The sequence below is a fragment of the Aquarana catesbeiana genome, linkage group LG02 (genome assembly GCF_042186555.1).
Source record: "Aquarana catesbeiana isolate 2022-GZ linkage group LG02, ASM4218655v1, whole genome shotgun sequence".
Classification (NCBI taxonomy): Eukaryota; Metazoa; Chordata; class Amphibia; order Anura; family Ranidae; genus Aquarana; species Aquarana catesbeiana.
Genome location: NC_133325.1, coordinates 210,019,327 through 210,044,077, shown reverse-complemented (window position 1 = coordinate 210,044,077; position 24,751 = coordinate 210,019,327).

Here is a 24,751-nt window from a genome sequence, read left to right as displayed (position 1 = left end):
GGACACTTATTTTGGTGAATGAATAGGGGTACAATGTACCGATACCCTTTTCACATGGGGGGTGGATCTGGGGACCCACATGAGGGACAGATCTGGGGGCCCATTTTCCTGCCGGCTTCCAGGTTGCGTGCTCGGATAAGGGTCTGGTATGGATTTTGGGGGACCCCCACGCCATTTTTTAAAATTTTGGCATGGGGTTCCCCTTAAAATCCAGACCAGACCTGAAGAGCCTGGTCTGTATTTTGGGGGACCCCCATGGCTTTTTCTTTTTAAATTCTGGTGTGGGGTTCCCCTTAATATCCATACCAGACCTGAAGGGCCTGGTAATGGACTGGAGGTGGGGATTCACACCAATTTTTTTCATTGATTTTTACCTATATTGCCGGGATCTGGCAATACATTACAGCCACGAGCAGTTTTAAATTACATTTTTTCCTTTAGAAATATAATTTTGGTGCTCTCATTCATTACACTATATACGGCCACTATGTAAGCAGCCTTACATAGTGTGGGGCACGGACTTAGACCCCTGAGCCATGATTGGCCAAAGGCACCCTGTCTTTGGCCAATCATGGCTCTCACAGCAGAGCGCGCTGTGATTGGTCAAAGCATGCAGGTCAGGTGCATGCTTTGGCCAATAAGCAGCCGTCAATGCACTGCGATCTTGCAGTGCTTTATGGGGCATTCCTCAGGCGCTCAAATTTCCCACGAATGCCCCATAATGTTCTAAATTCAGCGAACGAACACCCAATGTTCGAGTCGATCTTACATTCGACTCGAACATTGGACTCATCCCTACCTTTAGTTATATCACCTACATATAGATTAAATAGAACCGGACCTAGTACAGAGCCTTGTGGTACACCACTAGTGACTGGTCTCTGTTCCTAGTAAACCCCATTTACAACCACACTCTGGTATCTAACTGCATATCTACTGAACCATCCAAGGGTTAATTCCTAGCTTGTACAACTTTTGCATTATATTATTATGTTGAACTGTATCAAATGCCTTGCTGAAAAAAGATAAGCTATGTCCACAGCACTACCCTGGTCAAAAACATTGTTAATATAGTCTGACGTGATCTGCGGTGACGTCAGAACATAGCTCCTCCTCCCACCGCATCCTGACATCACCATTGCACGTCCAGTCCCGAAAGCTACGGGCTGTTTGGAAGCCGGCCGGCTCATCCTTTCATGTTTATCTTGCACATGTACATCCTTCGCTTTATAAGTGTTGATTTATCTTTTTTACTTAAATAAATGTTTAAGGATTTACGCTATGTGGAGCTTTTTGTTTTTTTGGTGAAATCACTGCCCAACTACTGATTCTTCCGCTGACTACCCCTGCTGACGCTGAGGAGTCCAGTGCTTGCCAGTGAGATCCTGGGCTGGGGTTACAGCCACTTGCCCAGTGTGGTCCCCTGTAATAAGGGACCACCGATTTCTGGTAAGCGGCAGCATTTTTCTGTGGTGGTGGCTATATTTTTTTCACTTGTCACTTCAGTGTGGAACTTCACAATACACCATCTTGGATTTACATCAATCATTGAACTTTTTATGGTTTATTTTTTGCAATAATTCTTTTATATATGGATTGATTTTTGTGTTTCCTTTATTCCACCTTATTTATGGACATTTTTTAATTGGACTCCTTTATAATATTTCTTTATATATCACGCATTTGCATTCGTATATTTGATGCACTATATCAGTTTTTATATATAGTTTGATGCCCTTAATTTTTCATTTTTTGTTTGCGTCTCTGCAACTTTTATTTTGAGTCACTTGTCGTGATTTTTGGCACTCATCATTGTGAGCATATGTCAATTAATATTTATTGATTAGCGCAACTTTTTGCTTTGTTTATCTGTTTGGTGTCGTATAACACTTTTTAGTTGCAGCTCACTCTTATTTTTACCCTATAGCACAGTATCCTTTTTTACCCTCTGCTACCTCTGTCTCCGTAACTCCAAAAAATGAACCATCATTACCAGAACCAATATGATTCCCCAACTTGCTATTGTTAGTGCAATTTATTTCTGAACAGAAGTACAGTCATTGTTTAAATGGTTTGCTACCTTCAGGTCTCTCTCAACATAATTGTTGTGTCCAGTTTTCATTTTAGTGATCCCATTGTATTTTATCTTGCTATTACTAATGTACCTTTAAAATGTTTTATTTCCTTTCTTAACCACTTCAATACCAGGTACTTAGACACCTTCCCGCCCAGACCAATTTTCAGCTTTCAGCGCTGTCGCATTTTGAATGACAATTGCGCGGTCATGCTACACTGTACTCAAACAATTTTTTTTATCATTTCGTTCCCACAAATAGAGCTTTCTTTTGGTGGTATTTGATCACCTCTGCGTTTTTTATTTTTTGCGCAACAAATAAAAAAAGACCGACAATTTTGAAAAAAAACAAGTTTTTCTTTGTTTCTGTTAAAATTTTTTGTAAATAAGTACGTTTTCTTCTTCAATGATGGGTACTGATATGGCTGCACTGACCGGCACTGATACGGTGGCACTGATGGGCACCGATGAGGCGGCACCAATGAGGTGGCACTGACGGGCACTGATGATGGCAACTGATAGGCGGTACTGATAGGTGGCACTGATGGGCACTGATAGGTGGCACTGGTATGCGGCACTGATGGGCACTCATAGGTGACACCGATGGGCACTCATAGGTGGCACTGATGGGCACTCATAGGTGGTATTGATGGGTACTTATGGGTGGCACTGATAGGTGGCACGAATGGGCACTGATGGGCACTGATAGGTGGGCACTGATAGGCACAGATGGGCACTGACAGGTGGCACCGATGGACACTGATGGGTGGCACTGATGACACTGATGGGTGGCACTGATGCCCCTAAGGGTGGCATTGCTGGGCATCACTGCAATATACCCCCTTCCCGCCGACCGTACACAGATGTGCGTATTCGGCTTTCGGGGGTTATACCGGGATGATGCCCGCAGCTGCAGACATCATCCTGGTACCGTTGTTTCCAACGGACGATCAGATATCCGTATATAACAACCGATGTGGCTAAAAGCCGCTAGGCTGTTATACCGGAGGAACGGGAGGGGATCCCCCCCTCCCACCGCCTCCCACAGCCTCCCACTGCTCTTACGGTGTCCAATCGGCTGCTTCCGGCAGCTGTGGGTGGCTTTGTTCCAGCCTTCTCAATGTAAACGCGGAAGCGATGTCATGACGTCATTTCCCGTTTACTCGGCTGCCAATGGCGGCGAATTTAAAAAAATACACAGTATTCAGAATCGCCGTTTTTGGCGATCTGAATACTTTGAAGTGCAGAGGAGGGATCGGGGGTCTTTTAGACCCCCGATCCCTCCATAAAGAGTACCTGTCACCACCTATTACTGTCACAAGGGATGTTTACATTCCTTGTGACAGCAATAAAAGTAAAAAAACCCATTTTTTTAAAACACAATTTATAAGTATAAAAATAAATAAAATAAATAAAAAAAAAAAATTTTAGAAAGCGCCCCCATCCCCAGCATATGTAAACAGTGTTCAAATCACACATGTGAGGTATTGCCACGATCGTCAGAGCAAGAGCAATAATTCTAGCCCTAGACCTCCTCTGTAACTCTAACCTGGTAACCGTAAAAAAAATTTAAAGCGTCGCCTATGGAAATTCATAGCTACCATAGTTTGTCGCCATTCCACGAGTGCGTGCAATTATAAAGCATGACATGTTTGGTATCTATTTACTCGGCGTAACATCATCTTTCACATTATACAAAAAAATTGGGGTAACTTTACTGTTTGGATTTTTTAAAATTCATGGAAGTGTCCCTTTTCCAAAAATTTGCGTTTAAAACACCGCTGCACAAATACCGTGTGATATAAAATATTGCAACAATCTCCATTTTATTCTCTAGATTCTCTGCTAAAAAAAATATATATATAATGTTTGGGGGTTCTAAGTAATTTTCTAGCAAAAAATATGTATTTTAACTTGTAAACACCAAATTTCAAAAATAGGCTTGGTCATGAAAGGGATACTGGTGCCAATCAGTGCCCATTTGTGGACACTGATTGACACAGATTGGGCACTGACTGGGCACATTGGGCACATGTGGATGGCCATGGGGTACATACCTAGCCATCCGCATGTTGCCCCCTTTCCTGGTGGTCCTAGTGGCGATCCCTGGTGGTCCAGTGTGGTCATCTGAGGGGGGGCTGTGCTGATAAACAATCAGCACAGACCCCACCATCAGGAGAGCCACCGATCTGCTCTCCTCTACTCGCATCTGTCAGACGCAAGTGAGGAAAAGCCGATCAACGGCTCTTCCTATTGACATTGTGATCAGCCGTGATTGGACACGGCTGTTCACGTGGTAAAGAGCCTCTACCAGAGGCTCTTTACCAAGATCAGTGGAGCGGTGTGTCAGACTGACACACCGCTCCACCAATCGACACGATGCGTGCCCCCACGGGCGCGCAGCGGCATGTTTTCCTGCTGGACGTCATATGATGCCCAGTCAGGATAACTGAACCACCGCCCGGCCGTCAATCTGCTATAGGCCGGGCGGGAAGTGGTTAAAAGATTTAGCAATATCCTCCTATTTCTATGCTTTGGCAGCACTGATAATGTATTTGGCATTATGTTGTCTATATTTATACTCTACTCTGTCAGTTACACCTCCTTGAATCTTCTATGTGCTGATTTTTTTTTTCTTTACTATCCTACTTACCTCTTTAGTGAACCATATTGTTTTTTTAGTTTAGTCTTACTAACTTGCCTGACATTTAATCTCGTTGCCTCCAGGATGGCAGACTTTAACAGTGCACACGGCTTACTTATCCCTGTCATTTTACATCAACCTTTCGATTACTTTTTTAGAAATCCCCATTTCAGAAAATTTGTCCTTTTGAAATCTAGAACTTTTGTTTTTGTATATAGTTTTTCAGTTCTTGTTTAATATCAAACCAAAGACATTGGTGATCACTAGAACCCACATTTTCTCCCACCTCAACATCAGACAGTCGATCCCCATTCGTCAGTACTATGTCTACGATATGATCACCTTGGACTGGGCTTTTTACTAACCATTTTAGAGAAACCCCATTCAGTGCTTCCATTACATCCCTGCTCCTGCTTGTAATAACAGTTTGAGAACCCCAATTAATGTAAAGCACGTTGAAGTCACCCATAATCAAAACCTCTCTCTTCATTGCCATTTGAGATATCTCGTCAATCAACAAGTTATCATAATCTTCAGTCTGCCCTGGGGGTCTGGGGATCTGTATACTACACCAACTACACTACAGAGATCCCTCTCTGGTTGGAAGGCAGACCCAGAGGGTTTTGAGTATTTCATTTTTTTTTACTTAATGTTAGAGTTATGCTATTTTCAACAAATATGGCAACTCCACCTCCCCTCTATCCCTACTCTGTCCTTCCTGTATAGTGTATGCCTTGGTATTGTTATTTCCCAGTCCTTGAACCATGTCTCTGTAAGTGCAACAAGGACCAAGTTGTCCCTAAACATAAGAGCCATCAGCTCACAAAACCTGTTACCTAAGGCTAGGTTTGCACCTGTGTGGCTCTGCGGGCCATGTTTTGCATGGTCATGGAAGCCCATTAATTTCAATGGGCTGCCATGCCTTCTGAAATGCAGGGAAAGCGTGCCTGCAGCATTTAATACATTTCAGCCTGAACAGGAACTGCAAATGCAGTGTGATTCCCAATGCAGGTGCGATTTCCATTGCATGGCACGCGCCATAAGCATTAATGGCACCTGCACATGGCTCTTGCATTTTTTCTCTGCAGGTGGTTGCAGCTGCAATAACAGGTGCATTCCCGCAGCAGTTACTCGCACAGATGTGAACCTAGCCTAAAAGAAGGCTTGTAATACAGATATTTGCCCTGTGAGTGTCTATTAATGATACTTGTGTATTGGACCACGTCTTACTTTTCCTTTTGTTTGTTCTTTTTCTATGGTTTTCACCAGGAAAAATTATAGCTAGCATAATTTCTTGTATAAAAGCTGTCTTCATCTGAGAAGTGTACAGGCATTCATTTATACTAAGATATTATCTACCTCTATTTTCTTTAACATGCCATTGCAATTTGTAATTGATTATAATTATACATATGAACTTTGTACTTTATTTTGCTAACATTTTTCAGTAAAACTTCAGGGTATAAAAACAAAATGGGTCTGCTCAAATGCAAATAGCTTGCATATATTAAACACCTCATGTGCTAAAGGGGTGTGACCATATATTAATGTTAAGAATTCTTATTTAATGCTCTGCACACTAAAGCTGGCCAGAAATTGATCAAAACTTAGCCGCTACAGCAAGAACTGTCCATACAGTGCCTTGAAAAAATTATTCATACCCCTTAAAATTTTCCACATTTTGTCATGTTACAATCAGAAAGGTAAATGTATTTTATTGGGACTTTATGTGATAGACCAACACAAAGTGGCACATATTTGTGAGGTGGAAGGGAAATGATAAATGGTTTTCAATATTTTTTACAACTAAATATGTGAAAAGTGTGGCATGCATTTGTATTCAGACCTTCTGAGTCAATACTTTATAGAACCACTTTTTGCTGCAATTACAGCTGCAAGTCTTTTGGGTGTCTCTACCAGCTTTGCATATCTAGAGAGTGAACTTTTTGCCAATTCTTTGCAAAAAAGCTCAAGCTCTGTCAGATTGGATGGAGAGCGTCTGTGAACAGTAAGTTTCAAGTCTTGCCTCAGATTCTCAATTGGATTTAATTCTGGACTTTGACTGGGCCATTTTAACACATGAATATGCTTTGATCTAAACCATTTTATTGTAGCTCTGACTGTGTGCTTAGGGTCGTTGTTCTGCTGGAAGGCGAACCTCCGCTACAGTCTCAAGCTGTTGCAGAGTCTAACAGCTTTTCTTCTAAGATTGTCCTTTATTTGGCTCCATCCATTTTCCCATCAACTCTGACCAGCTTCTTTGTCCCTGCTGAAGAAAAGCATCCCCACAACATGACGCTGCCATCACCATGTTTCACGGTGGGGGTGATGTGTTTGGAGTGATGTGCAGTGTTAGTTTTCCGCCACACACAGCGTTTTGCTTTTAGGCTAAAAAGTTCAATTTTGATCTCATCTGACCAGAGCACTTCTTCCACATGTTTGCTGTGTCTCCCACATGGCTTCTGGAAAACTGCAAATGGGACTTTTTATGGCTTTCCTTCAACAATGGCTTTCTTTTTGCCACTCTTCCATAAAGGCCAGATTTGTGGAGTGCAAGAATAATAGTTGTCCTGTGGACAGATTCTTCCACCTGAGCTGTGGATCTCTGCAGCTCCTCCAGAGTTACCATGAGATTCTTGGCTGCTTCTCTGGTTAATGCTCTCCTTGCCTGGCCTGTCAGTTTAGGCAGAGGGCCATGTCTTGGTAGGTTTGCAGTTGTGCCATACAGGGCCGTTTGAAGGAATTTGGGGGCCCCAAGCAAAACGGACATGGAGGCCCCCCAACCCCCCCCCCCCCGCATGCATGCAAAGCCTACAGGAATCATAGCATAGCGATACAGTTTAAGTTCACAACATTTACAAAGCAGAGAAAAGACTCTACAGTAGAGTGTACTGTAGAGTCTTTTCTCTGCTTTGTAAATTTTTGCAAAAAGCTTTAATAAATATTACCTGATTCAAAAAAGAAGCAATAAGATGGAAATGGGATGGTAAAGAAAGAAGAAAATGGAAAGAAAGCTATGGTAATTGTTTTTATTATGGTCAGCAAGCTACCATATTTTATTACTAAATGGGTCTTGATGACTGCCTCCCCCACCTTACTACTCCCCCCGGTGTTCTTTTCAACCCCCCTCCCTAACGCGTACCGTGCCGGCCGGACTGAAAGGAAGTGAGCACTTAGTTTTTGCACTTCCTGTCAGTCAGGCCAGGAACAGGAAACTGAATCTCCTGAGTCCTGTACCGCACGGACTGCAGGAGGAAGGAAGAGGAGCTCAGCCACGCTACAGGCTGCGGCTTATAGGAAGCGGCTGCGCGGCTGGGGCCCCAGGCCAGCTCAGGGCCCCAAGCAATTGCTTGTTTTGCCTGTCTTGTCGCGACGGGCCTGGTGCCATACCCTTTCTATTTTCAGATGATGGATTGAACAGTGCTCCATGAGATGTTCAAAGCTTGGGATATTTTTTCATAATCTAACCCTGCTTTAAACTTCTCCACAACTTTATCCCTGACCTGTCTGGTGTGTTCCTTGGCCTTCATGATACTGTTTGTTCACTAAGGTTCTCTAACAAACCTCTGTGGGCTTCACAGGACAGCTGTATTTATACTGAGATTAAATTACACACAGGTGGACTATTTACTAATTACCGTACTTATCGGCGTATAACACACGCCGGCGTATAACACGCACCCTAAGTTTAGGAGGGAATTTTAAGGAAAAAAACTTTTAGGAGGGAAGTTTAAGGAAAAAACTTACATTTAAATGCCCATCAATGCAGCCTTGTCAGTGTCCATCTGTAGCCTTGTCCCCCATTGCAGCCTTGTCAGTGTCCATCTGTAGCATTGTCCCTCATTGCAGCCTTGTCAGTGTCCATCTGTAGCATTGTCCCCCATTGCAGCCTTGTCAGTGTCCATCTGTAGCCTTGCCCTGTGTCATTTGCAGATATCTTCCGTTTAAAAATGGTGCTGCCTTTCTTGGCAGCTCTCGGTGGCTCTCTGCGGCTCTCGGCGGCTTTTCGGCCACTCTCAGCTATTCTTGGCTGCTCTCGGCCGCTTTCGGCTGTTGTCGGCGACTTTTGGATGCACTCGGCCGCTCTTGGTGGCTTTCGCTGGCTCACGCGGGACTGCGAGAGCCGCCGAAAGCCGGCGAGAATGGCCTGAAAGTGGCCGAAAGCCGCCGAGAATGGCCGAAGGCGGCCGAGAGCCAACAAAAGGCTCACAATCGGCGGGGGATCGGCGTATAACACGCACCCATGATTGCCCCTTGATTTTAAGGTGAAAAAAGTGCATGTTCCACTTCGCAATTTTGTGCCACTTTGTGTTGGTTTATCACATAAAATCCCAATAAAATACATTTGCATTTTTGGTTATAACATGACAAATTGTGAAAAAGTTCAAGGGATATGAATACTTTTTCAAAGCACTATGTTTGGATCTATATATGGCCATTCCTGTTAACTCAATGAGCAATATTTTCTTTTATTAATATTTCAATATTAATTTTAATATTTCAGTTGTTACAAATAATATACATGTAAAGCTGCATCATTGTGTTACATAAGAAGGAGAACATTAGACAAAGTGTAGTCTAACATGTTGGTAAATAGTTCCATGTGTAGCAACTTGAAAATAATGGACTTTAACCTCCCTGGTGGTTTTCCCGAGTGTGGCTCGGGGTTAAATTTCAGCACCATTAGCGGTAACCCAGAGACACACTCGGGATTACATTGCAGGATCCTGGTGCGGTATACTTACCTTGTCCCCAGGATCCTGTGATGTCCCTCTGCTGTGTCTGCAGGCTCTGTCCTCCACCTAATGCCTCTGTGTGCCGGGCTCCGTTCCCTGCTAGCGTCGCGATGCATGGGGGCGGAGCCCGGCGGCAATTTAAAAAAAGTGAAAAATCATAATACATACAGTATACTGTAATTTTACAGATTACATTACTGTATGGAATTATTTCACATCCCTTTTGTCCCCAGTGCTTTGTCCAGTGCCCTGCATGCAGTTTTATATGATATATACCGTTCTTTCTGCCTGGAAACTTGAGATTGTCCATAGCAACCAAAAAGTGTCCCTTTACATTAAAAGTGGTTAAAAGTGGTTTTAGACCAGCTAGAAAACAGCGATAGTAAATTAGAACACTTGCAGAACTGAGCGATAGTGAATAGTGGGGAAATTAATTTTATTATTTTTTATTATTATTTATATTTATTTATTATATTATAATTTATGATTTTGTGTTTCAAACTTCATCATACCCGGGAGATCTACAACTCTGGGTGGACAGATTTAAGTGTGTTATTGCTAAGAATTACAGGCCTACAATATAAAACGCAGAATTTATATGCAAAATAATTGTACCGCTTTGAGATGCAAAAATCTGATGTAATCATACAGCCAGGGAGGTTAAAGGCACGTACCATAAAATTTGACAATTTATTAATCTATATTAAAAAGTTTTTTTCCACATAATACAAAAAATGATAAACATCTATAATCGTATTGGACTACAGATGGCTTCCCTAGAGGATATGATACCATATATAATGCTAATCATACAGCTCTCAATGCCTCTGCATATGTAAATCCTCAAAGTTGGTGATACCACTTGTCCTCATATGTATCTTTGAGTATTCCTGCTCACGTGTTCCGCTCAACATGTTTCATGACCATGAAGTCACTTTTTCAGGAGATTTGATACATCTATTCAGAAAAAACATGAATTTATTAAAGTGCAAGAAATCCAAATTAAGTAATTAAATACCTTAACCCTAAATTCTGATGGTGGGTGTATGCTTAGATTTTATTTTATCTATGGGTAGAAGAATACAGTGAATGTGAGTGATATAATGTGAGGTGGTTAGTTGCGCACTGTTCTTTAACTTTTTTCTTTTTTATGATGCAAAAACAGAAGGGAAAAATGATTTTTGGCTGTAGAAATCTGTGCACACAGGCGGGGTACATAGGAAAATGCATTAGGCACTACAGCTTAAGAACTCAAGCATAGTTTGTTAAAGTAGATGTAAACTCAACCAGTAAAATCTCATATAAGCATTAACAGTGAGTTATACAGACATACAATTCCTTGTTTATAGAGTGACAACATTCTGCCCCTGTCACTTACAATCTCCTGCTTGTAAATCACCCTGTCACATGCTCTCCAAAAGGTAAAAATAAGCTTCTGTGCACACTGCCCAGGAGAAATACACTGTTGTCAACAGTCAACCACTTGCTGCCCACCCACAGTACATTTACTGAATGGGTGGAAGCTACAGGCACCACAAGGTATTGGTACATTGTGGCGCACATGAAGACTGGCGCACAACATGGGGCACGCAGTGTCACAATCTCATGACTGCCCTTTCCATTGGACACAGGGGATCTTGGCACTCAATACCCCAGCACTGTGAGTCCAGGTTATAATATGATCGCTAAGATCAATAATAGCGATCACATGATTAAATGTAAACAAAACAGACATGAAAGTCTTCAATTCATGACTGCTCTCTTACAATTGGGATGCTGTGTTTGGCCCACAGCTATCACATGGTTCCTGGCAGCCTGTACCATGTAATTAGCTGTAGCCAATCACAAATCACAATAGTAGGCAAGCTGTCATGAATGAAAGCCAGTCATGGCAGTTAAAACTATTGCTTATAACAGTGATCACTGTTATAAGCAATGATAGTTTAAAAAAGTCCTTGATTACACCCCCCCCAGATTAGGACAGTGACACTCTGGTGATACTGAACTACTCTTAAGACAATATGTAAAAAAAAAAAAAAAAAAAAATTATTAAAAAAATGATTTAACTTTTTTTTTTTTTTTAACATACTGTCAGTATCCCTAATCACCACCGCACCAGTCATATCATGATTCTGTACTGTACTGGTGACAGTTGCGGAAAAAAATCAAACTTTATTTAATTTCTTTGTGAAAATTGTTACAAAAAATGACATAAAACTTGCCATGCATCTTGCTAAGTACTTTGGTCTCTCTACTTTACGAAAATGGGTCATATGGGGGAGGGGGGGGTATGTGTATGTGTACTGCCCTGGCATTTTAGAGCCTCTAGAAATGAAATAGGCCATCAGTACATTATGATTGATCAATTTTCAAATATATACCAAAGACTCTATAACTTGTACACAGACTAAATAATATACACTGATTTGGGTTATGTTTACCAAAGAAATGTAACAAACTGCATTCTGGCCTAAATTTATGAAGAAAGATTATTTGGTTGCAAAATTTTATAACAGAAAATAAGAAAAATGTTGGGTTTTTTTTCAAAATTATTTGAAATGTTTTCATTTATATAGCAAAAAAACAGTGGTGAAGAAAGCTCTATTTGTGTAAAAAAAGAAAAGAATTATATACATTTAATTTGCGTACACTGTTGCATGACCGAGCAATTGATAGTTTAAAGTAGCGCAGTGCTGAATAGCAAAAAATGCCCTGATCATGACGGGGAGAAAACCTTCAGGTGGTCAAGTGGTTAATGGCTTTCTGCCCGGCCTATTGTAAAATGATAGCTGAACAGGATCCCTATTATGCTGGGTGGACATCATATTACATCCTCCCAGGATCGTGCCTTGTTCATTCCCCATGGACTGATCTCCAGCGTTATCTGTCCCCCCGTGGTGTCCACCAGACACAGTGCATGACAGATTAGTGTACCGATGCACTGCTGGTACCATGTAATTGTAGTGGCCAATCACAGATCACATGACAATTGTCATGTCGTTCATGACATGACAATTCATTGTGTATTGTTGCTGTTCATTGTGTACTGTTGTTTTGATCTCTGTGATTGGTCACAGTGATCACATGGTACAGACAGGGCCAATCACAGCCCATTTGTACCATGTGATCAGCTGTGGCCAATCACAGCTAATGACAACAATACACACTGAATTAATCTATTTCCTTTTAGCAAAAATGGTTGTTTGTAACAGTGATATTCACTGTTGCAAGCAATCATAGTATGTAACTTAAAAAATAAAAAATCCTAATCACCTTTCCAGAGTAGTACAGTGTTAATATGGTGACACTGTATTGCTCTGGTTACAGCACAAAAAAAATAATAATGTAAAAAAAATGTAGCCAGGAGCTGCAGTGACAGGGGACACTTTACAGTATCTGTCACAGGGAGACTGTTTCCCCTAGTACTCAGCAAAGACTCTATTTGTCACATCCTGACTACACAGTGAGTGAGGACTTGCAAGAGAAGGGCAAATGATCTTGGGACATGTAGTCTGAAAAACTGGCACTACTTTTTGTTCAAACTACAGACTACTCAGCCATTAGTATAACTAATGTAATTCCTGAAGAGCCATTCATGGCAAAACATATGTCGGAGTGGAGGATCCATCATTTCTGGGTCCATATTTGATACACCACACCAGGCGTTGCACCTTCGGAGTGAGACGTGGAATGCATGCTACCCCCAGGGATCAGTTGACTCACACATGCTGTTTAAACCTAGTGTCAGGCCAGGTACAATCACATATGAGTGTAACTGCTAATATTGCTGCTGTTTTTACTCTATTAAAAATGTATACACTATGAGACTTTCATCCGTGTCTCCTGTGGAGTCATTTTTTTACATTCTAGCTCCTTCCTGAGTGGCTATTGGAGTGGATTCATGCCATTAGTGGAACCAATTTGGGGTTCCCAAAGTGTTTCTTGACCATCCTGTAAAAACTGGTCAAACAGCTCAGTTGAGTGACCACACTCATACTGAGCACTGGTGGAAGATCTAGAAGTTTTATCGCAGAGCATTCCGTTTTGGTGTTGGGATTTATTCACTTATGGACTTTATGCTTATATAGAGAAAAGACTAGACTTTATGCTTGCTTATTTTCTCATTAATGTGCCCATTTGAGTTTGATGCAGTGTTTTTCTTTGTGTGTTTTTCTATGAACATGTATAATGCTTTGTTCTTTATTTTATAATTTCACACAGTTCCAGTGATTCGTTCACTTTAAAGGGGGCAGCTGTTTGCTTATATGCTCGCATCCCCACAAGGCGCCATTTTTTTGGTACACATTTTTTGCGTAATGTCATTGCATGCCCACATTTCACATGGGCACGAGATGTGCAGCGGGATGACAAATTCCATTAAAAAAATACATTATCTGCATGGGCGTATTTACTTATTACATAGTTACATAGTAGATGAGGTTGAAAAAAGACACAAGTCCACCAAGTCCAACCTATGTGTGTGATTATAAGTCAGTATTACATTGTATACCCTGTTTGTTTTGATCGTTCAGATCGTACTTGACTTTCCTTCTGTTTCCTGCAGTATAATATGAACTACATTGCGCAATAACCAATGTACGAAAGTGTTGGGTATAGTCAGTATACAAGTGACATTGATTTAGATATAATTTGGTATATACCAAAAATCAATCAATAGTCATCAATCAATATACAGAAAAAAGGAGGCCAAGGGCCTATACCCAAGAAGAAAAAAATATAAGTGGGACAAAACAGGAGAAAGAGGAAGAAATAGCAGTGGGAATCAGCTGAAAAGAATAAAGAGAAGTAGAGGAGTGGTGGGGGGGGTGGTTGGGAGAGGGAGAGCCTGGCCCAAACAGAAATATATATATATATATATATATATATATATATATATATATATGTATATGTATATGTATATGTATATGTATATGTATATGTATATGTATATGTATATGTATATGTATATGTATATGTATATGTATATGTATATGTATATGTATATGTATATGTATATGTATATGTATGTGTGTGTGTGTGTGTGTGTATATATATATATATATATATATATATATATATATATATATATATATATATATGTATATGTATGTGTGTGTGTGTGTATATATATATATATATATATATATATATATATATATATATGTTTTGATACATCACTCATATGCAGAAGAGAATGTAAAGGTGAACCAGCAAGCCCAAATCTTATGTGAGATAGAGGCCTGATCTCTAAATCCGTAGGTAAGATCTTCCACATGGTAAATATGATTCACGACTTGTAGCCATTGACATAAAGTCAGGATGGTAGTTTGTTTCTAGTATCTGGGTATGAGTGATTTTTCCACATTCAGAAGTGTGGTGTTATGGGCTTTTTATATTGGCCCACTGGCTCGCCTGTACAATTAAATAATACAACCCATGGACCGTTAATAACCGCTGAACCTTGTATCACTTTAATCCAGTGTAGGATAGTGGACCAATAGGGGCAAATGAGTGGACATTGCCACCAGAGATGAGCATGTGTGGCTATCTCGCCACAACCTCTCCAACAGAGGTCAGCGGTGTCCAGAAAAACTTTTTGAAGAGCAGCAGGTGTAAAGTGCCACCTGGTCAGCAGTTTGTACTTGATCTCTGCAATTTTAGAAGAGATGGAAGAAGTGTGAGCTAGTTGAAGAACAATGGAGCATTGATTATCCGTTAATTGTAGAAGAAGGGGGAATTGGGACTTTAAATGAAGCACGGTTAGGTGTCGCCATCCCTGTCTCAGGTATATAACAAAGGGAAGTTGGGACTTTAAATGAAGCAGGTAGAATGCGAAGGTAGGAGTAAAAAGTTTTTAATTCGTAACATAATAATGATAGACAAAAAGAATTTCATATATATACATGTGTATCCTTAGCACAAGATGTAGGCATGATAGATACAAAATACATATCAATAAAACGCATATCATAATAGATACATGGTAATAAAAGTAATGGCACATGAAGCGATAATATGGTCTGCAGGTGCCAAGAGTGGCAAACCTGATGACTGTGTCCATGATCACATGATAAGTAAGTATATAAATATATAGCTAGTGTAAAGGTGGCATCAGATTTAGCTAGTAGCTGGATGCGTTTTGTGAATACCTTCACTCATCAGGAGCAGATGCGACAATTGCCTATAGAATATAATAAATATGGTAAACTACACTCAATATAGGGGAGAATAAAATGAGTAAACTTATGCTATGAATAATTGGCCACACATAATTATCCGTTAAGGGGTGTTGTAGAACTTTTTCCCAATTGAAAAGGAACGTAGGCCATGATTTGGGTTTCAGCGACAGTAGAGCTTGGAAAATAATGAGATGCATTTCTGCAGAGGTTGCTAGCAGGGAAATATACTTTCCACTGGGGTTAGTTCTGTCAATGTGCAAATGGATTCCGGTAACTGTTTGAAAACTTAGAAAGTAGAAACTGTGGAAGCTTGTAATACAGAAGTTATTGGAAGAAGTCCATTGGAGGAGATGACAGGGAGAAGAGCAGGTGTTTGGGAGAGCCATGTGCGGAACTGAGGATCTCTTTCCCCGGAGGGAAAAATGAATGGCCTGTTAAATGCATGAGAGAAGAGGTGTAGAGCCATTTATGTGATTTGCAAAGTGAATCCCAAATTGTAATGGTAGACCTGGTTAGAGGTGAGGTACCTGCAGACAGGGTGTGATAGTTCCTGGGAATCCATAGCTGGCGGAACATTTACGCTTCTCTGAGGTCATGCTCTAGTAGCACCCACAGCTTGGACCCTCTGTGGTGTTTCCAATCTGATATCATGTTCAAAATGTTTGCTAAGAAATAGCTCTTAAAATTAGGGAGGGCTAACCCCCCTTCTGATTTCAGTTTGAAAAGTTGAATTCTTGAGATGCGGGGGCCGTTTACAGTGCCATATGTATTTGCACACCAAAGACAGCAACACAATAAAAAAACTCAGAGGAATTTTATACGGGATCATTTGAAATTAAAACAGCAATCCGGGTCAGATATTCAATTTTATTACGCTGATTCTTCCTAAACCATGAGTGAGCTAACTGATTCCATTGATGGAGATCTGTTCATATCAAGTTCAGTAATGGGATTTAGTTTACACAAATGAAAAAGGGCCTTCAATTCTTCACTTTTTAAAATCAGGGAATGAAATAGTATCGGGGATTGTTTATGATTCTTCTCTAAAGTAGTAATTTCTTAGAGTAACACTGACTGAAGATGAGCCCGTTCCCTCTTTCTCCTTGCGCCTAATTCAAAGAGCTTCCCTCGGATATGAGCCTTATGGGCCTCCCAGAACACACCAGGTGAAATCTCCGGGTCCACATTCTCTTTGAAGTAAAGGGGAGAAGGGGGTTTATTTACTAAAGGCAAATCCACTTTGCACTACAAGCGCACTACAAGTGCACTGCAAGTGCACTTGGAAGTGCAGCCGCTCTAGATCTGAGGGGGACATGCAAGAAAAATAAAAAAACAGTATTTTTGCTTGCACATGATTGGATGATAAATCCAGCAGAGCTTCCCCTCATTTTAGATCTTCCCCTCATTTCTACAGCGATTGCACTTTCATGTGCACTGCAAGTGTACTTTCAAGTGCACTTGCAGTGCACTTGTAGTGGAGAGTGGATTTGCCTTTAGCAAATCCACCCCCTTGTCTCCAATCTGCTTTTTATCCACTTCATCAGAAATAAGGGATTTTTTTGGTTTCTAATTAGTGGCTTTAAGAGGGAGAGAGAGGACTTTTAAATGCTGACAGGCCTAAGTGGTGGTGATCAATAAATAGTGCATCACCCGCCATGTATCTGTTACGTACCTGGGATGTGAGCCTGATGTGTAGAGGAAGGCCTCTTGTACAACTCCGGCTCGCAGACTACTGGTAGTGATACAGCAGCCACAGGAGCACGGTGGGGTATGAGTGCCTGTAAACAGTTCAATAGTCTGTGTAATAGCGGTGATCAGCAGGCAGATAGTAGATGAGATGACATGATGCTTGACTGGTGGCAGGCTGGGATGAACCACAGAGCAGTACCAGATGCAGGCTTGCAGGGCTGGGAGCTGTAGCAGGCTGGATGAGCGAGATGCAGGGTCAGACAGGCCGGGTCGGTAATAATCAGGCAGATAGACGGTAGGCAGAAGAGAGGTCAAGTCACAAGCCAAGTAGTACCGGAAGATCAGCAGACAGAATCAGCAGGCAGGATCAGAGTCTATGGGAAGCCGGGATCAGAACAGGCAGCAGGCAATCACAGGTAACAACAAGCTGGATCAGAATCAGAGGTCACACAGGAAACAGGATACAACACAGAAGCTGCAGACCAAACAGCAATGAACCTCTGTAGGATCCCTGTTTAAATAGCCCGCTTGACTTCAGTATTAGTGACAGGTGTGTGTCTTAAAGTGCTAGTACGCATGCGTGCACGCCGGGTGCTTACATGGAAAACCTGTCTTCCCTGACATTGCCCCCTCCCTACGGACAACCTCTGGGTGCCCAACTGGTTCCTCTTTTGCGGGTTCCTGCGGAAGAAGGCACGAATCAAGTGTGTGGCATGTACATTTCGTGCGGGTTCCCAGGAATTCTCCTCTGGACCATAACCCTTCCACTTGATTAAATATTGTGTCTGTCCCCTTCTTTTCCTGCAGTCTAAAACAGCCTCAACCTCAAATTCCTCATCCCCATCAATAATAATAGGTGCAGGAGGACCTGGTCTATGATCCAGAAATGGATTTGGCACAACAGGCTTTAGCAAGGATAGATGAAACACTGTGTGGCTTTTAAAAGACTCAGGTCTTTTAAAATCCGATTGGAGGAGGAGAGGGGGGAGTGGAGGGGCACCCGCACCTGATGGCACTTGGGAACAATTGGTACCCTTTTTAAACAAACTAAGCTTCAGGGGAGGTCTATTGACACTCTCCTGATCCTGTGGAATGCCTGCATGCAGCAATCTGTCTGACTGACTGGTAAGAATCTTAGGAATCTTTCCAATTGTCCCCCTTGGTGTGTGGTTCACATCATGGTTAGTAGTTACTTTAGTATCATTATAAAAAAAAAAAATTCTAATTAGCTATGTTTGATGCTGATACATTTATAACCCCCTCTTTTTTCTCCCCCTCCCCCTCCCCCTTTCCCCTTTCCCCTCCCCCTTTCCCTATTTTTTTTCCCCTTCTCCCTCCCCTCCTTTTCCTCCCCCCATCTTTTCCTCCCCTCCCCCCTCCCTCTGGTCCCCCCCCCCTTCCTTCACCCCCTCCCCTTTTTTCCCTTTCCTCCCCTGTCATCCTGTTCCCTGCATAACTATGGACCTATTTAAAATCCATATCAGCTAAACTGTTTAAAGTTAGTGCAAATTGTTATTATTTTCTTGTACTATTTGGGGAACTAATGACTTCCTTTCCTGCCTCTAATCTGATTTTAGCACTACCATTGTTCCACTGTGGGTGCGGTGTGTGCCCTTCACCCTCCGGTCCCCCCTCGGGGGGTAGTTTAAGCGTGATCCCTTGCAAGGCATGCCGGCCTGATACCCGCTTCCTGGGGAGCTGGCCTGCCATTGGGGAGGCCAACAGACACAGGAGGGACCATACTTTTTTCACCATGACCATTCAGAACCTTCGGGAACTTTGTGACTGGTAACTATGTAATTTATGAAGCTGTTCATACATACATAAATCCATTGTTGTTGTTGTTTTGTGCCATGTTTTGATATATGCTTACACCTTTACAGCCGATAACCATCCTCTGAAGAAGACCCAGTTAGGGTCGAAACACGTCAGGTTTTTAGTAGCTTTGATCTTGTTGTCTTGGATATATTGTATTGTACACTGTTCCCGATTATGGGCATTGCCTTTTATCCTATGTTGTACTCCAGTTCATGTCCTGACTTTCAATGTCAGAACTTATTCGTTTTATACATTTTTGTATCAATAAAGCTATTTTTGATTACCCATTCACTTTGATATTATTGGCTGCATTAAAGCCCCGTTAGGGGGTTCTAACGTTTTCTTATGCATCTTGTGGGGTGCGCAGCCCATTTGTCTGTACTCCTGTGAGTGTCCCCTTTCTGTCATTGTGGCATGTACATTTCGTGCGGGTTCCCAGGAATTCTCCTCTGGACCATAACCCTTCCACTTGATTAAATATTGTGTCTGTCTCCTTCTTTTCCTGCAGTCTAAAACAGCCTCAACCTCAAATTCCTCATCCCCATCAATAATAATAGGTGCAGGAGGACCTGGTCTATGATCTGGAAATGGATCTGGCACAACAGGCTTTAGCAAGGATACATGAAACACTGTGTGGATTTTAAAAGACTCAGGTAAGGTTAATTCAAAAGAAATACCACTAATTTTTCTCCTTACCGGAAATGGTCCTACGAACCTTGGTGCCAGCTTCCTTGAAGGACATAGCATCTTCAAATTTGTTGTTGAAAGCCATACTTGATCTCCTGGTTGCAAGATCAGTTCTCCCCTTCTTTTCTTGTCAAATGATTTCTTGCTGTCCTCCTGCGCCTTCACGATGGTTTCCTGTAACAACATATTATTGCGAGAGAAAAAGTCCAGAGTATCCTGGATGGCTGGAACGGAAGATTCTGTGACAAGATTAGGTAAGAAGGTGGGATGGAATCCATAATTAGCAAAGAACGGAGATTGCTTGGTGGCAGAATGGTTGGCATTATTATAGGCAAATTCCGCCAGGGGTAATAATGATACCCAATCATCCTGGACAAAAGAAGTAAAACAACGGATGTATTGTTCTAGGGTTTGATTAGTCCTCTCCGTCTGCCCATTAGTTTGTGGGTGGTAAGCAGAAGAGAATGAGAGTTCAATCTTTAGGGTCTCGCACAAGTCCTTCCAAAATCTGGATGTGAACTGGACACTGCGATCAGACACAATATTTGTGGGGACTCCATGGAGTCTGACAATTTCTTTTATAAACACCCGAGCGGTTTCTGCAGCCGATGGTGTACTCTTTAGAGGAATGAAATGAGCCATCTTTGATAAGCAATCCACTACCACAAAGATAGCAGTACATTCTTCAGAAGGTGGAAGTTCAACTATAAAATCCATAGCAATCATCTTCCACTGTCTGTCAGGTATTGGCAAAGGTCTGAGTAATCCCCAAGCATTGTTACAGGAACTTTTACTCCAGATGCAGGTGGTGCATGCATTTACATAGGCTCTGCAGTCTTTCTCCAAACCTGGCCACCAAAATAAGCGTTGTACAAGTTCGATAGTCTTATGAACCCCAAAATGGCCTGCCAAAGGTTGGTCATGACAAACTCCCAAGATCATTGCTCGAACCTTTTTTAGGTACAAAAATCTGCTTACCCCTCCATAATAGCCCATTCTTTGCTTGTAGTGTGACCCCTGGAGGACTGGGTGTTTCTGCAGAAGCTTGCTGTAACTGAGACATAAGGTCAGTGTGTAATAGTAGGAAATTTCCAGCTGGTAAAATGGTGTCTGGTATTAGGGTGTCTCTTGGATCTTCGAACATGCGCAACAACGCATCAGGCTTAGTGTTCTTTGATCCGGGCCTATACGTAATATGGAATCAGAATCTTGAGAAAAATAGTGCTCAGAGAGCTTGGCGTGGTTTGAGGTGTTTAGCGGATCGCAGATATTCAAGATTCTTATGATCCGTGTAGATCAGAATTGGATGGGCCAGCTCCCTCCAACAAGTACCTCCATTCCTCCAACGCGGCTTTGATCGCCAAAAGTTCCCGATCCCCTACATCGTAGTTTCTTTCAGCTGACGTGAGTTTGCGTGAAAAGAATGCCACTGGATGGGTCACTTCTTTGAGGCCTCGACGTTGTGATAGAATGGCCCCAACTGCACTTTCTGAAGCATCCACCTCCACAATATAGGGCAAGGTAGAATCTGAGTGACTTAAGACAGGAGTAATGGTAAACCATCTCTTCAAAGTTTCAAAAGCAGCTTGAGCCTCAGAAGTCCAACAGAAACGGATACCTTGTTTGGTCAGCTGTGTAATAGGGTGAATGATAGCAGAAAAGTTCTTGATAAACTTGCGATAAAAATTGGCAAAGCCCACGAATCGTTGTATTCCCTTCTTGTCTGTGGGGGATGGCCAATCTAGTATTGCTGAGACTTTCTGTGGGTTCATCTTGATCACTTCGGTGGAAATGATCAGACCTAAGAACTGGATGCTCCGTTGCTCAAAGTCGCATTTCTCTGCTTTGGCATAAAGTCCATATTTGCGGAGTCGGCACAATGCGCTTTTCACATGCCCTCGGTGCACCTCTAATGATACAGAGAATATCAAGATGTCATCAAGGTAGACAACCACGACAATATCCAGAAAGTCTTTGAAAATGTCTTTAATAAAGTACTGGAAGATGGCAGGGGCATTACAAAGGCCAAAGGGCATAACTAGATATTCAAAGTGCCCAAATTGGGTAAGGAAGGCAGTTTTCCATTCATCCCCTTCTCATATGCGAACCAAGTTATAGGCCCCTCTTAAATCCAGCTTAGTAAAAATACTTGCTGATTTGAGTCTTTGGAACAGTTGAGGGACTAGAGGAAGGGGGTAGCGATTTTTCACTGTTATTTTATTTAGGTCACAATAGTCCACACATGGTCTCAGGGAATGATCCTTCTTTTCTACGAAAAATATATCAGCACCGGCTGGTGAAGTAGAGGGACGGATGAATCCTTTCTCATCAATATAGTCCTTTAGAACTCCTGATTCCCGCTCAGATAAAGGGTAGATGCGCCCGAATGGAATCTCGGCCCCAGGAAGGAGCTCAATGGGGCAGTCATAAGGTCTATGTGGAGGAAGGGTGTCTGCTCCTCATTTACTGAAAATGTCCAGGTATTCGTGGTAAGAATTCAGAACTACTTGACATAATTCGGGGTCTGCGTCCATACACAGCAGGGTAGCAGGTGATGGTGGTGAAGTTTCCAAACAGTGTCTCTGGCAATATGCTGACTGGAACTTGACACTTCCAGATTCCCAGTCTATCTGTGGGTTGTGGGCCTGTAGCCAGGGTAGGCCCAGGATGATAGGAAATAAGGGCGAAGAGATTGCGTCTAAACGCAGCAGCTCTCGGTGGTTGGTGGAGGAGATGGTCAGCATCAGTGGGGTCTCCGTGGTTACCAGTCCAGATTTAATGTGAGACCCATCAGCCAGGAATACAGTGAGTCCCTGTCCTCTGGTTTGTAGAGGAATGTGTTGCTGAGCTGCGAAGGACTGGTCGATGAAACAGCTACAGAATCAATAATAGCGGTCACTGATACGGTTCTTCCCGGTAGTTGGAAGGAAACAGGCAGAGCGATATGAGCTGAGCTGGCAGACAAGGCAGGCAGGGGTGACTGCTTGAGTAAAGAAAGGGAAAGACACTTACGCAGCTTGGCAGGACAGGTATGTACGAAGTGACTGGCTTCTCCACAGTACAGGCAGAGGTTATTTACTCATCGTCGTTGGCGTTCTTCTGGAGTCAAAGAAGAGCGAATCAGGCCCAATGGCATGGGTTTAGGCACCACTGGAGTGGGGAAAGCGGAATCTCCAGGAGCCGGGTTAGGAGAAGCAGGGATCTTAGGTAACATCCAGGTTGGACGGAAGTGCTGTGTGGTTCTTTCAGACCTGCGTTCTCGTAGGCGGCGGTCAATCTGAATGGACAGAGTAATTAGGGCTTCCAGAGAGCTTGGCACCCCGACCCGAGCGAGCTCATCTTTCAGGTTTTCCGAGAGACCCAGACGAAATTGATGACGCAGGGCTGCATCATTCCAGCTAGTGTCTGCACTCCAGCGTCTAAAGTCACTGACATAGTCCTCTGCCGCTCTACGGCCTTGCTGGAGTGCATGAAGAGCGGCTTCAGCAGTGGTGGTGCGTTGTGGGTCATCATAAATCAGCGCCATGGCGTCAAAGAACATTTGCATGGTGTTTAGTTGTGCGTTGTTCTCTTCTAACAGCCAGCGGGCCAAAGACTGCGGTTGCCCTTGGAGGAGGCAAATAATGAATCTCACCTTGGTGGTTTCCAGGGAAAAAGTCTGTGGCTGGAGAGGAGGGATGAGCCGAACACCCCCCAGTTCGGTTCGCACCAGAACCTGCGAATGGACTGAAAATTCGCACGAACGTTAGAACCCCTTTGACGTCTATGGGACTCGAAAGTTCGAAATCAAAAGTGCTCATTTTAAAGGCTAATTTGCATGGTATTGTCCTAAAAAGGGTCCTACCCCAGGGTACTTGTATCGATCCAAAAAAAACGTTTAAAAACGGCCGTTTTTTCGGGAGCAGTGATTTTAATGATGCTTAAAGTAAAAAAAAAAGTGAAATATTCCTTTAAATATCGTACCTGGGGTGTGTCTATAGTATGCCTGTAAAGTGGCGCGTGTTTCCCGTGTTTAGAACAGTCCCTGCACAAAATGTCATTTTTAAAGGAAAAAATCTAATTTAAAACTGCTTGCGGGTTTAATGTAATGTCGGGTCCTGGCAATATGGATGAAAATCAGTGACGGGTACCCTCCAGACCATTACCAGGCCCTTTGGGTCTTGTATGGATATTAAGGGGAACCCCGCACCCAAATTAAAATAAGGAAAGGTGTGGGGCCACCAGGCCCTTTATACTCTGAACAGCAGTATACAGGCGGTGCAAACAAGACAGGGACTGTAGGTTTGTTGTTAAGTAGAATCTGTTTGTAATTTTTAACGGGTAAATTTTTAACGTGTTTAGCTCCAGCCAAAAAATCTTTTTTAAGCTTTTTGGAAAACATAGGGAAGGGTTATCACCCCTGTGACATTTGTTTTGCTGTCTTTCCTCCTCTTCAGAAGATTTCACCTCACTTTTTGTCCCAATGACAAATGTTTTTTTGAAACTTTGGGGTTTTTTGTGGAACAAGGATTGGAAAGCATCAGTGGAAAGGAGAAATGTTTTTCCCATATTAACTCTTACAGGAGAGAATTTCCCTTCCTAGGGATAGATTTCATCTCACTTCCTGTTGTCTCCTTCCGTTTGCAAGTAGGAGTCGTTTGTAAGTTAGATGTTTGAAAGTAGGGGCCTGCCCTATATACTCAGCAGAAATTTGGGCCTTAGGTGTTGTTGTGGCCACAACACTGTAAGCCCTCACAGGGCCCTGCTGTGAAATATTAGATCAAGAATTATAATTACATGCCCCTGTTGAACAAGGGCAGAAAAATTGGGCCTTTGGTGGTGGTGGTGCCACAACACTGTAAGTCCTCACTCGCTCTTGGTGGGTGCAGAAATGGGCCCTGCTGTGAAATATTAGATCAAGAATTGTAATTACATGCCCCTGTTG